At 44.6% G+C, this 14,771-nt stretch overlaps 1 long non-coding RNA gene and 2 other non-coding genes across 3 annotated transcripts; 1 reads left to right on the forward strand and 2 right to left on the reverse strand.

Annotated features, from left to right (window-relative positions):
• Positions 1–410: 410 nt before the first annotated feature.
• Positions 411–5,751, forward strand: LOC145720882 (uncharacterized). Its single transcript, XR_014144134.1, has 3 exons — positions 411–547; positions 3,253–3,280; positions 4,859–5,751. It is a non-coding gene; the product is annotated as an uncharacterized LOC145720882 (long non-coding RNA).
• A 258-nt stretch (positions 5,752–6,009) lies between these two features.
• TRNAN-GUU (transfer RNA asparagine (anticodon GUU)) lies at positions 6,010–6,083 on the reverse strand. The gene has a single exon. It is a non-coding gene; the product is annotated as a tRNA-Asn (tRNA).
• Positions 6,084–14,564: 8,481 nt separating this feature from the next.
• Positions 14,565–14,728, reverse strand: LOC145721336 (U1 spliceosomal RNA). Its single transcript, XR_014145019.1, has one exon. It is a non-coding gene; the product is annotated as a U1 spliceosomal RNA (small nuclear RNA).
• Between the last annotated feature and the right edge of the window lie 43 nt (positions 14,729–14,771).

Here is a 14,771-nt window from a genome sequence, read left to right on the forward strand (position 1 = left end):
TCAAAAAGTGGGAGGAGTGGAACAGAGCCAAATATGAAATTGGTAAAGAAGCAACAGTTACTACTAGTGGTTGGGAAAGGAACGGGAAGTTTGGTCATTTTTTGTGGTTTGGACTGTGTTCCGTTCATGCTCAGACATGATCACTGCAGGAATGCTGGCCATACTGACTCCATTTTTGGCCAGCATTTTGACTTGTCCACTTGGTGCTCATTCTAGTGTTATGTTCTTCAGAAGCTGCCCTTCACCCCAAAGATTACTGTACATGTCTTGTGATCACAGAGGAGACAAGAGCACCAAGAATTAGTTCTGTTACGGCCTACAGCAGGTCCATTAAGATACAAACTTCGATAACATAGTTTTGGCCTCCTGATGCACAGATGGCACCAAGAGGTCTGTTAATGTTAGCCATTAATCACATTTGCGTGTACACTTGGATCTCACTGTTATGCTCTCCCTCAGGTCCCATCTCCTTATAGGATCTGTGAGTGAAGGTCTGGATTTTTGTGGAGAATAGCTGAGCTGGATCATGGGCCAATCCTTCCCGCCAGTAAGTTACCCAATATAAAAACTCAGTGTCAACTGTTGTCTGATTTGTTTTTCCATCTCAAAGTGCCTTCTCAGTTCAGGGGATGTTTGACAGTTCTCTGCCTTCAGGCAATCATGAAGTAGTTCTTTTTTTTTCTTCCTTTGCTTCATCATGATTAGTGGTTTTGTCTGATGTTGGTGTTCTGAGAAATTTTTTAGTTTTAACTGGAGAACATCACAGCCCAGGTGTTTGAGTCAGGCCAGTTCTAAGCTGACAGCAGTGAAGAGCTATTTTTTCTTTCTTAACAGCAACTCTAGAAAATAGAAAACAATGAAGCAATGCCTTGAAAAATCTGAGGGAAAATGATTTCAACCTAAAATTCTCTATTTATGGGGCGCCTGGGTGGCTCAGTCGTTGAGCGTCTGCCTTTGGCTCAGGTCATGATCCCAGGGTCCTAGGATCAAGCCCTGCATTGGGCTCCCTGCTCAGTGGGAAGCCTGCTTCTCCCTCTCCCACTTCCCCCTGCTTGTGTTCCTTCTCTGGCTGTGTCTCTCTCTGTCAAAAAAAATAAATAAAATCTTAAAAAAATAAAATAAAATTCTCTATTTAGCAAAATATCAATTAATGGATATGGATATAATAGACATTTTCAGACATACAATGTCTCAAAGAGTTTAGTTCTTAAGCAATTCTCAATAACAGAAGTTATTGGAGGATATACACCATTAACAGGAAGGAAGGAAGGAAGAAAGAAGACCACTTGTAACGCATGAAGCAGAGGACCTAACAAAAGAAAGAGGCAATGGAAACCCCAAGATGATGGTGAAGTAAAGGGAGGTATTATGATGACAGCTGTGGGGAAGGCCTATCGATCAAGTGGTCCAGACTGGAGGAGATAGGAGTGTGCCAGGAGAGATTTCTTTGAAAACAAAAACAAAAACAAATGAAACAAAGCTGTGTGTTTCAATGTGTTGAGGGGAGATTTACAGAACTAGAAAGAAACCGGTTATGATTTAGTAATAAATGCATGGAAAACTAAGCAAATGGAAAAATAAGGTAATTGTTAAAGCCAGGAGAAAATGTTCCACAAAAATTGATCACATTAAATTATGTGATTTAAAATAATAATCATTGATCTCATCAGAATTATGATGTAAGTATATAGATGTATTAGAGTTCTCCAGAGAAATGGAACCAACAGAAAATATATAAATATATATACATACCTAGGAGATACATATGTGTGTATATAAAATCTCTATGCCTATATCTATATTTATCTATTGAGAAAGAGAGAAATTTTTGTTTTAAGGAATTAACATGATTGTGGAGGCTGATAAATCCAAAATCTTCAGGACAGGCCAGCAGGCTGGAGACCTGGGGAAGAGTTGATATTGTAGCTCTAACCTTGAGGCAGGGTCTGGAGGCAGAATTCCTCCCTCCTTGGGGGACCTTGGTCTTTTTCCCCTAAGGCCTTCGATTGATTAGATGAGACCCAATCTTATTATGGAGAGTAATCCCTTTTACTCAAAGTCTCCTTATTTACATGTTAATCTCATCTAAAAAATACCTTCACAAGAACATCTAGACTGATGTTTGACCAAATATCTGGGTACCACGGCCTAGCCAGGTTGACACCTAAAATTAATCCTCACAATTGGGAAGACAGGGAAGTGGGACGCGTGTGTGCACGTGCACGCACAGTGGTAACTGTAGAGGGAGTAGGTAGACGAGAGATAAAGTGCCTAAAACTAGGAAATGAAGAATTAACAATATCTGTTTTCAGAGATGGAAATAACCAATCACTGAATAAAAGAACTTAAAGTCAACGAGCTGAACAGAGATGTGGTGACCTCCCTGAGGCTTTGGTGGCAAATTCTCTGAGGCTCTCTGAAGGCCAGCCCTGCTGAGGATTAGGGGGACTTCCTGGGACTTCCCAGCTCAGGCTTCCTGGGCCCCACGCGGGAAAAGATGGTGTGGTATCCCAGCAGTAGCAACAGTGGAGACCCATGACTAGGCCTGACAGGGCAAGGGGAGACAGATGTTTCTGGAACCTGGAGAAGTGACAGTTGTAGCCCAGGCTGCAGTCCAGTCCACCAGACAACAGCTGTGGCTTTGAGGCGTAGCAAAGAACGCAGTCACTGTCAGCCTGCAGGAAAGAGCTCCCCTGGCCTCCTATTCTTCCCACCCTGCCAGCCCTACTCAATGCATCCCATGGGCTGTAGCCAACAGGAGGCCAGGGGGCAGAGGCGCTTTTGTGCAGTTCAAAAAGATTAACTCTCTGGAGCAGATAGTAAAGCGGATAATGGTGAGAAGGGATCTGGAGCAACAGATGCAGAATACCAAGCAAAGATGGCCTTTTCGTTCTTGAGGTTTCTAAACAAGTTAATAGACTTTAGTTCTTAGAGCAGTTTTAGGTTTACAGAAAAACAGAACAGAAAGTACGCCCTCTCCTCCACCCCCACTGTCTCCCCTATTATTAATCCCCTGCATTGGTGTGGGACGTTTGTTACAACTGAGCCAGCATTGATACATTATGATTAACTGAAGTCCCTAGTTTCCAGTAGGATTCACGCTTTGTGTGGTACTGTTCTATGTTTCTGAGATTTTCATTGTAAAATAATTTCATCATTAGCTGCATTTTGGCATCAAATAAGTTTTTCAAAAAGATTTTGTATTTCCTGAATTATCTCACTGACTTGAGCATATCGGCTTGTTGTCTTTAGACCTGTGTGATGTCTGAACTGGAGCTGCGTAAGTATTTGGTTCAATCTTTCTTTCCCTTAGATCATTATAGACCCTAGGTTAAATTTTCCTCCCATCTTTATCAGAACCCCATTTTCTTATCAGAGCTCTCAACTTCATTAAAACAAAGTTCTATAACTGATGTATGTTTTTCATACCATAGCTGGATTCTCTTTTCCATAAAAATACTGGTAATGTGACTAGAATCTTGAGAAGCAGGAATTTTTTTTAAGATTTTTTTTTTTTTTTTGGAGGGGGGGTATTAGTATCTGTGAGCTTCCAGCTCAGAGCAGACAAGCAGATCAGGGAAGGAAGAAAGGAAAGAAAATCCTGTGGAACTTCTGGATCATGATGCTTTAAGAATTTCCCAGAGAATGTGGCTTGCCCACGTTGTCAGGGGACTGGACTGGGGGTTAATAGCCTGCCCTGTGGCTTCAGCAGACTATAGGCAAGTCTGAGTTACAGCACGAGAAGATAGCCTGGTTCACCTGAGGTTTTTAATCTATACTTATAAAGGAGGTAGTTACTTTGTTCTAAAAGTAAATAAGCCATGCTTGTTGACTTTATTGAAAAATACAATTGTTTTGCTTTATTAAAAATAAAATTGTTTATTATAAATAATCAGGTTAGTATTTTGCCTTTGGGAACCTGGAGCTTGAGCAGAGGAAATAAGAATTTTTTTCATGTATCTTTCTATAAACCCTTGATTTTCTGTTGTCTCACACACACACACACAAATACACACACAATTCCTCTAGGAGGAAAAGATCAAAGAACTACAGGACAAGTCCTGCTCCTACCTGCAAGTGATTGTTCTCAAGTCTGCAATCTGGTCACTTTATATAAAGGGCATTTTAAACACTCAGGAAATGCCTCTTTATGTTTCCACCTGTTGTGGACTGAATGTGTCCCTCCCAAATTCATATGCTGAAGCCCTGACCCCCGGTGTGATGGTATTAGGAGGTGAAGCCTTTAGGAGGTAAATAGGTTTAGATGAGGTCATGAGGGTGGCACCCCATGATGGGACCTTATAGAAATATGAAGGTCACCAGATCCTCCTCTCTCTGCCCTCTGAAGACACACTGAGAAAGCAGTCACCTGCAAGCCAGGAAGGGGCCTCACCAAGAGCTGAGTGGGTCACCACCTTGATTTTTGACTTTTCAGTCTCCAGAACTGTGAGAAATAAATGCGTGTTGTTTAAGTCACCGAATCTATGGCATTTTGTTATAGCAGCCTCAGCTAGGACACCACCCAAAACCTCTGAAAAGATCAAAATAAGACTTTAGAAATCTGTTTGAGAATGCGTCCCCATTTCTGTTTTCTATAAAATCGATTCCTTTAGCTACTTGTTCACCTCAGCTCACCAGACAAGGTTTTATAACAAGTGTCACATATACCAGCATAGAGGGAACAATTCCACAAGATCAATAGAATAGCCACCATTACTAAGTTCCCCCAAATCAAGTCCTGAGAATGCAGTCTCTCCTCTTGCTGCCGTAAGAAAAAAAATTAAAAGATCCATCATCTGAAGTCGCAATCTGATGAAAATTTTAAATATCTCTCCTTTCCAATTTTTATTTGGCTCAGGACCACCCACGAAGGTCCCACTCTGAAGGGCGAGTTCTTGGTTTTTCTTCAGCAGCAGAAGCCTGGGCTCTCTGCCACAGGAACACTGGGACCTGTATCTCTACAGTCCTATGAATCCAACAGTGTGAACCACTTCCCCAGGATCCCCAGCGGCCAAGAGAACAAAGGAGACTGTGGGAGCACCAGCCCCTCACTGGCAAAACTCAGCAATGTGTGAGACCAACAAGCAATAACATTCCCCAAGCAAAAGTGATGGATTTGTACTGCTAGTAAATGTCAGTTTGGGTTGCCAAGAAAAGAGCGTTCTCTTAGAATGTGGGGATATGACTAGGTACAGCTTCTTTGGAGGGCCATCAGTCAGGAATTAGCAAAATTAGCAATGACAAATACTTTGATTAGGAAAGTCCACTTCCAGGAATCTCTTTTAGGGAAATCCATGTGTAAGCGATAAGGATATTTGTATAAGGATGTTCTCTGAACAAGCATTTATAACAGTAAACATTAGAATCAATGTCGTGTCACAATTAAGGAATGTATATACAATAACCCATCCATACCATGAAAAGATATGCATTTATTTAAGAGGATGAAGTAAATAACAGAAATGGTGATGAGATGTCCCTGAAAAGAGTTATAGTAGCTAATGTTTAATAAACATTTATTAAGTGGTCAAATGGTTTATGTGCCTATCTCATTAACATTTAAATTAATCCATGAGGGAAGTACTACTATTTGCCCCCTCTTATAGACAAAGAAATTGAGGCACAGAAAATTCATAATTTGTTTAAGCCACATGGTGGGAGAACCAAAATTTCCACCCGGGACTAGAGGCTTCACCCCAAGTGAAGAAGGGTTTTGTTGTTCTCAATTTTGGGGATTTCTTAGTTTCCAGGATGTGCAGTTGTAAAAACCCAGCTTCGGGAAGTGAGGGGCTCTGCAGTGTCTCTGGGATAAGTAAGGCCCAGACGCCGGCTATTGAAAAAAATACCTTTGCTGAAAAATTCCTTCTTTTAGGCACTTTTATGCAACTTGAGTCTTCCAGCAGCATACTTGGGCGTCTGATTTAAAGTGGACAGAAGTCCAGAGGACTTCAAGGATAAATAAGTTCACTAACAGGTAACCTAAGGTTGCAAGTTGCTAGTAAAAGAGACCGTCCCTGGGTGGGCTCGAACCACCAACCTTTCGGTTAACAGCCGAACGCGCTAACCGATTGCGCCACAGAGACACAGAAACCGTTCTTCCTAAACTCATTTCCTGATCTCAGAAATTGCTTTTCCAACCTCTGGCTAGGGACATCTTCTCATTCTCCCACTCCGGAAACCGGAGGCGCGGGAGACACTGACGCCACGGGTCGTGTCACTGGGCATGTCTGAACATCGATACGGGGCCAGTCACCTGGGGAACTCGGGGAGCCCAACGCCAGACCCCCCGCCTCTCCGCCTGCTCCTCGCCGCCTCCAGAGCCGCCTGGCTCCAGGGGTCGCCCGCAGCCTCTGGCGCTGAAGTCATCCACCTTCCCATTCTTAGCTCCGATTGACTCGTGGCTCTCACAGCGAGTCCCCGCAGGACCAGGGGCGCGCGTGAGAAGGGCGCTACCCCCACTGACCCCCCTCGCTGCAACGCGGCAGGGCCGGGCGTGGCTCGCGATGCACGCCGCGCCCCAGAGCGGGGCCGGGCACCTAGTAGGCACTCCCTAAATGCTTGGTGAAGGATCCATTCCGCCGTGGGGGCCGAGGGGAGCCAAGAATTCCAGTGTGGGCTTTTAAACTTTTAGTCCTACGAGGGGCTCGGGAGAGGGAAGACGGCAAAGGTTTCTCCGAGGCGGACGCGCGTTTGTTTCCAGAGCTGACCGAGAGCGCGGCGAAGACCCCGACTCTGGACTCGTGCGCACTAGGACGGAACTGAGCTCCGCACCCTGGCGAGCCACGCAGCCTCAGTCCGACTTCGGCGGTCCGGGGCTGCGGTGTCCAGGGCTGAACCGCGGAAGCCGGAGAAGAGAAGGAAGCGAGGGCGCGTGGGGCAGCCTGGTGAGGCGCCGGGGAGAGGGCGCGAGCACTCCAGCCGCTAAACAAAAAGGCGCAGAAAACTGAAAATGCCGATTTTCCTTAATTTCAATCACCCGCCACTTGCCGTCTCTTGTGTGCGGTTGGTGCTCTGACTCCGAAAAGACAGATATTCCTCTTTTAAATGCTTAAAGACGGCAGCGCCGTGAGATGTCACCCTTTGGATCTGGCGACTTCCCGAACACGGGCCTCGGAGCTGCTGGGGGGCCCACAGTCCCTGCTCCCGGTAGGAAGGGAGGAAACGCTGCAAGCTGTCCGCCCCCCGCCCCCGGGGGCCCCGGCCCGGCCCCAGCCCCTCGCCCCTGGCCCGGAGCCGGCTGCGCGCTCCCCCTCCGTGCCCCTGCACCCTGCAGCGGAATGTGGACGAATGTGACCAACCGTCTGTACTTCAAGGAGGTGCACGGTAGGAGAGGCTGATAAAAAATTCCAAAGAACAGGGTGTCCGAGTGAATTTACTATTACTGGAGTAAAGTGAGTAATGCTTGTATTGAGTAAGACGATGACAGCTGTCGCTTTAATCCCACATGAACAGGGCTGAAAGTTCCCTGTAGCTTTGTAGCCATTTGCGGGCGACCTGCAAGCATGCACTCGGGTATTTTTTTTCTTTATAAACGTAGCTCATAACACTGTATTTATTAATTTGTGTGCTCCTTTGAGTCTCAGTCCCCAACAGCCCCCAAAGAAGAGGCGGAGAACACGCGGGGCTGGGGCACAGAAAGTGCACTTGGCGTCACGTCAACTTTCATCCGTGCCTTTAAAGAACTTGGAAAAAAGCGCCCACGATTGTCGTGGAGGGTTGGAAAATTCCAGTAACAGGGCCAAGGAGGTGAGGATCCGTGGTAAGTTTCGGTGGGACCTATTGGGATGGATTGAAAACCTCTTTATCCTGGACGTCCTTTCCATGGAAGTCTGGGGTTCAGTCTGGGGGCAAACTAGCACCGGGAGAGGCCCTTCTAAAAGGCCGGGGGGTGGGGTGGGGGGGTGCTAGATTGCTCCCTCAGCCGGACCCCGTCTCCACGCAGCACTATTCTATCCACTACGCTGGTCCCTCCTTGAGCTCAGAAGTAGGAAGATCCTAGGCTGGGATTGTGATTTAGTGCCAATCAGCGGTGGGCAGGAGGAAATTCATTAAACTCTCTACAAACCTATTTCCTGGTCAGCAACACGCCGAGGTCTTGGCTCAGGTATTTTACATTTGGGCAACGATTCCAAGCGGCTAGGAGGAAAAGAAGTGCATCTACTTCTCGTCGTCTTGCTAGCTCAGTTTGTAGCGCTCTCGACTTCTAATTTTAAGGTCTTGAGCATCGCCCAGCGTCCAGTGCATTTTATTTGATTGTTTTCGGATTGGGCACCCGCGGTGGCCGGACCGTGCGGATCCCCGAGGTGGCTACGAGGGGGCGCGCGGTCCCTTCCCTTGGATCTCGGCTCCCAGGGACCACTACTTTTTTTCAGTTTGGATGGTAAAGGGTAATGAAGTCCAGTTGATTCACTTTCTCTGAGACTGGCACAACCCAAGATTCTTATTCTTTACCACCCCAACTCTAGGATCGTCTTGAGTCGGCGCATGGAAGGTTGGTTGCATAAGCTCAGCTGCCCAGCTCAGAGGCTACCTCATTCCCTCTGCTATCAAACTATGGGAAAAGGCACAAAGACAACTGGATTTGAAAGTGACTGATTTCGCTTGTAATTTTAAATGTTCTGTTCTACGCATTAAAAGCCTTATTCCTGGGGCGCTTGGGTGGCTCAGGTGATTAAGCCTGGGACTCTTGATTTCAGCTCAGGTCATGATCTCAGGGTGGTGAGATTGAGCCTGGTGTGGGGCTCTGGGCTCAGCCAGGAGTCTGCTTAACATTCTTTCTCTCTCTGCCCCCCCCAAAATAAATAAATCTTTAAAAGCCTTATTCCAAGAAGCATGTGCAGGTTTCAGCAGATCAAAAAAGGAGTCCTCTGTAGAAAAAAGGTTTAAAATCTGTGTGCTTGGGAGAAAAGACCCGGTGCACCCAGGAGCGAGGGTGGGGAAGAGAATGGGAAGGAAGATTCAGAACTAAGAGCTACAGAATTGGGGAAGAAAAGAAAAGAGATACATTCCAGGGACTGGTCCCCACTAAGGACAGCTTGTCTTTCTGGGCCTCCCCTCCCAATCTTTGTCTTTCAAAGCAGCCTCTCACTCTTCCACTCATCTGATTCTGGGAATTCTGGCATTTTCTACTAGGTCTACTAGGCCTACACAACGTTCCTTCTACCAGGACCAGGCACCTTACAGTTGTCCTTTTGCTAATCTTCTCTTTTTAGTCCTAGGAGAATCTATTAGGTAAGGCAAAACTTTACCTCTACTGTCTTAGGGACTCCAAATTGGCCTGAGAATTAAGTTGACATAAGACATTAATAGGAGAAAAGCCCATTCATTTTTACACGAACATGGAAAGTCCAATAGGAAAATGAAAATCCAAAGAAGTGGGTAGGCCTAAGTGTTTTTATACTAGGTTGAACAAAGGGAGGCAATTGTGAAAAAGCAAAATATATGGGAAGATTAAAGGAAGATATAAGTTTTTTTAAAAGGTCTGTACAGATTTCTCTGGGCCCTGACTTCCTGTCTCGTGACAAGGATGTTTCTTTCCTCCTGGTATAGGAAGTTTTATCTCCTGCTTTCAGGAAGGAAAGTGGAGGTCAGAGCACTCTTCTTGCACCTGGGGTTTTCCACATGCCTTTAGCTCAAAACAATCCTTATGTCAAAGTGGCATATTTTGGGGTGGCATATCCTGCCACTCTTCAAGTTCAAGCATGGGAATATGCCCAGAGAAAAGGATACTTAGCTCAGATCTCCTTGTGGTGCATGCTGAAAGTGAGTCCATCATTCTTAGTATTTGTTAAAGTAAAAACAAAACCCTTCGGCTAGGTCATTTATAAATGTGGAAAACAGCATTCAAATTATTTAGAAATCAGTAATCTAGGGAACTCTGGGTGGCTCAGTCCGTTAAGCGTCTCCCTTTGGCTCAGGTCATGATCCCAGGGCTTGCTCATCAGGAGCCTGCTTCTCCTTCTGCCTGCTGTGGCACTCTCTCTCTCTGACAAATAAATAACAAAACCTTTATAAATAAATAAATAAAACAAGGATTTAAAAAATAGAAATCAGTAATCTATGTAAAATCCTTCATTTTATCTTCTTTTTTTTTTAAAGATTTTATTTATTTGACAGAGAGAGATACAGCGAGCGAGGGAACACAAGCAGCGGGAGTGGGAGAGGGAGAAGCAGGCTTCCCGCGGAGCAGGGAGCCCAATGCGGGGCTCGATCCCAGGACCCTGGGATCATGACCTGAGCCGAAGGCAGACGCTCAACGACTGAGCCACCCAGGTGCCCCCATTTTATCTTCTTAAAAAAGTTTTTGAAAGCACTTTATTTTTTTTAAAGTTTGTTCTTTTTTAAAATAACCTCTACACCCAACATGGGGCTTGAACTCACAACTTCAAGATCATGAGTCACATGCTCTAATGAGTGAGCCAGCCAGGCAACCCTAAAATCCTTCATTTTATTTTTATGTTAAGATTTTATTTGTAAGTAATCTCTACACCCAATTTGGGGCTCAAACTTACAACCCCGAGATCAAGAGTCTCATGTTCCATCAACTGAGCCAGCCATTTTAGGCACCTTTGCCTTAAAGGCACTGGCAAGAATTCAGGTCTTCTACCCACAACTATAACATAGTAATACCACCAGATTAGTCTTGCTTTAAACAACCACAAAAATGGACAAAATATGTGAAGCACCTGTTTACAGACACTGGACAGAGGTAGTGCAAGACTGTGATTCCCTGAGAGAGGACTGGGGAAATGATCTGATGATGGTATAGCAAGCTGGAATCCCAGCAGAATATGGTGTTCACACTGAGCTGTGAAGGCAGAGATCAAAATTAGGGGTGCTGAAGCAATGGGAATCTTCAGAGCAGAGCATCAGAAAAGAGAAAAGAGTTTAGATGCCAGTTTTCAGAGGTCCACATTGGGTCCCCTGCAGGTCATTTGCTGAGTGTAGAGCTGCTCATGCGCAGAGAGCTACTATCCAGTCTGGCTTACCAGATGACAGATGCTACAAGATGGAAGAATAGATCCTAGAGATCAGTGCTGCCAACACTGGGATTCAGGCCTTGTTAACAACTCTACCACTCTGAGCATTCAGCTGATACTCCAGAAATGCTGTTTTAGGTGTGAAAACCACACCTTAGTGTAAGGCTTACTCTTGACCCTCCCTGACAAATATTAAAACCAAGCCCTGATAAGATTAACAGAGGAATCAGGTTTCCAGGTTGAGTCACACCAAGTTAGAGAGCTTTGGGAAACACCTTGGACTTTCCAAAGATCCAGCTAAACAAAACATAAATCCAGTGCTACACAAATTCGAGGTCATGGGTTAGTAATCAAATTGCTTAGTAGAACAAATATTGACACTCTTTGGAGGAAGATATCAGAATCTGGAGTCTCTACAATGTATCATTCAAAGTGTGTTATAAACAATAAAAAGTACTAGACATACAAAGAAACAAAAAAATTAGGCCCATTTAATTCATACTTAAGAAAAAAACAGCAGTCAAGAGAAACCAACTCCCAGGATATTAATTTTAGCAGACTTCAAAATACATATATATGCATACATATATATGTATATTTTATATAATTATTTATACAAATAATATACAATTCCTTTATACAAAGGAATATACAATGTCATTGAGTGTCCTGTTTTTTTTTTTTTAAGATTTATTTATTTATTTTGAGAAAGAGAGAGTACCAACGGGAGGGATAGAGGGAGAGGGAGAGAGATTCTCAAGCAGACTCCGTGCTGAGCTCCAAGCCCTATGCAGGGCTCGATTTAACAACCCTGAGATCACGACCCGAGCCAAAACCAAGAGTTGGATGCTTAACTGACTGCGCCACCCAGATGCCCCTATTCTGTGTTCTAATAGAGAATCTCACACACAAAAAATGAAAATCATAAAAAAGAATCAAATGGGAATTCTAAGGGACGCCTGGGTGGCTCAGTGGTAGAGCATCTGCATTCAGCTCTGGTCATGATCCCAGGGTCCTGAGATGGAGCATCTCATTGGGCTCCCTTCTTAGGGGGGAGCCTGCTTGTCCCTCTTCCTCTGCTTCTCCCCTCCCTCCTGCTCTCTCTCAAATAAATACAATTAAAAAAAAAAAAAGGAATTCTAGGACTGCCCAATGGGCCCACAAATGGAGATTCAGAATATGTAGAATATGTATACATGGTTTCAGCAACATGAGTTCCATTCACCATGGCTAACCTGGCTACAACCACTACTGAGTGCCCAAAAGCCAATAGCAAAGAACAACTCAGCCTATGATACAATACCAGTTCCCCGTTGGCAAGAAGGGAAGATATCAGTCAGCCACAGGATGGCAGGCTGATCACACAGGACCTTTGCATCATGGGTGGGGCGGGGCGGGGGGTCCACAGTCTTATTCTCATTGGAATAGATACTTTTATTATGGTTTTGCCTTCTCTGCCTACAATGGTTTTGCTAAAACAACCATCTGTGTGTATTTCCGGAATGCCTCTTCTATTTCATGGAATTCCATACAGCATTGCTTCTGGCCAAGAACTCATTTGACAGTTGCCCTGGGCTCATGCTCATTCATTGGTTTTACTCTGAAGCAGCTAACCTGATGGGGCAGTAGAACGTGTTTTTGAACATTCAGTTTCAGTGCGAGAGGGATGACAATGCCTTGAGGAGCTGGACAAATTTCACAGGATTGCATATACTCTAAATTAGCAACCAATAGATGGTGCTGTTTCTCGAAGGTTTGGGAACCAAGTGGTAGAAATGGGAGTGGCTCCTCTCACTATTCACCCCTAGGGATATGCTAGTGAACATTTTGCTTCCCACCCACCTCTGTAACTTTGGGATCTGTTGATCCAGAAGTCTTAGTTCCCAAGAGAGAAGTGCTTTCAGCAACAGGTGCAATAATGGCTGTATTAAAGTGGGCATGCCACCTGGCCATTCGGGGATCCTCAGGACAGGGTATCAACAGGTAAAGAAGGTTACTTTCCTGAGTGGGATGACTGATCCTGACCACAAGGGAAAACTGGGCTGCTACTACACAATGGAAGTAAGGAGGAATATTTGAGAAATGCAAGAAAGCCTCAGAAGACCCTTTGGAACTCATTGCACTCTGATTAAAAGTCAATGGAAGACTGCAACAATCCAGTACAGGCAAGACAGAGAATGGTCCAGACTTTGGGAATGAGGGTTTATGGAACTCCACCAGGCAAGATACCTGCTAACATTGAGGTTGGTGCTTGCTGGGGGCAAAGGGAACATGGAATGAGTAGTGAAGAAGACAGTTATAAATACCAGTACAGTTGCAGAAGTAAGGGCTGTAATAAATATGGGTATTTTTTCCTTATTTTGATATGAATATTTTTGTGTACGTATTAACCAATATTTTTATCTTTCCTCTTCCAACCCACTACCAGCTAACTAACATAAGATGTGTTGATAGTAGTCAACTTTTAATCGAAGAAAAGGAGGAATGAATGTGATTCAACTGGAAGAGGAATGAACATCAAAGACAAGGGATTTTATTCTTTTGGGGGAAAGGGCTAGCATGTTTTCATTGTTTGAAGAAAGCATGATTTTCCTATTGCTTTATTTGAAAGTCAAGAATTTTTTTTTTTTAAGATTTTATTTATTTGAGAGAGAGAGAGAGACAGCATGAGAGGGGAGAGGGTCAGAGGGAGAAGCAGGCTCCCCGCCTAGCTGGGAGCCCGATGTGGAACTTGAACCCAGGACTCTGGGATCATGACCTGATCTGAAGGCAGTCGCTCAACCAACTGAGCCACCCAGGCGACCATGAATGGTTTTTTAAAAGGAGCAGGAGGAATACCACACAGGCACCAAGTCCATAAGAGGTGGACTGTGGTGAATTTGTCAGTTTTCATTCCTAAACTGGAAGCACATTTCCCAGAATTCCCATCGCTGCATAGTTCTGTGTTAGCTTGACACATGGATTTGGAAGGTGGAAATATAAATGGATGCCATATTCTTTTAGACCCTGAGAAGGGCAGCGGATGTCACCAGCACACACATACAATTTATCAGTTGGTTTATGTTGTGGGCATGTGGCAGCAGGCAGGCTTGCAGCAACAACTCTTGCCCTGTATCTCTTTCTTAGGGCTTCTCTGTTCCTTGGGCCTGCTTTATTGAATTCTAACCTATGCCAACCCCTTATTACGAAGGTCCCGCGGATGTTTCTAGGATATCCTTCTTAAGAAACCAAATATGGAAAGCTCTAAAGAAATGTAATTACCAGCAGATAAAACCGAACTAAAAGTCAAGACAACCAACCAAAAAAAATACTGCAAAACGTGCCAAAAAAACTAGCGAAACAATATCTCTGCAAAATTGTTTGGTTTTCTGACTACTAAAATGATCACCACTAATACTACTGAACAGACTACCTAAAAAAAAAACCTAAACGTAACAAAACCACCAAAACCAAAAAACCCACACCACCAACACAAAAACTTATCTCAAAACACCAGAAAAACACGCCCCACACCACAGACAAAACAAACCCATACCACACAAAACCATCCCAACATTAAAAATCTGCTTTTCAACAGAAAAACACCAGGGGAGAGCGCGAACGCAGTCCCCCACTACCACAAATTATGCAGTCGAGTTTCCCACATTTGGGGAAATCGCAGGGGTCAGCACATCCGGAGTGCAATGGATAAGCCTCGCCCTGGGAAAACCACCTTCGTGATCATGGTATCTCCCCTGCCAGGTAAGTATGACTTGTTCCCCGTCCGCCCCACCTCACCCTCACACGCCTTCC

This window comes from Leptonychotes weddellii, chromosome 4 (assembly GCF_054177405.1).
Source record: "Leptonychotes weddellii isolate Sample4059 chromosome 4, ASM5417740v2, whole genome shotgun sequence".
Taxonomy (NCBI): domain Eukaryota; kingdom Metazoa; phylum Chordata; class Mammalia; order Carnivora; family Phocidae; genus Leptonychotes; species Leptonychotes weddellii.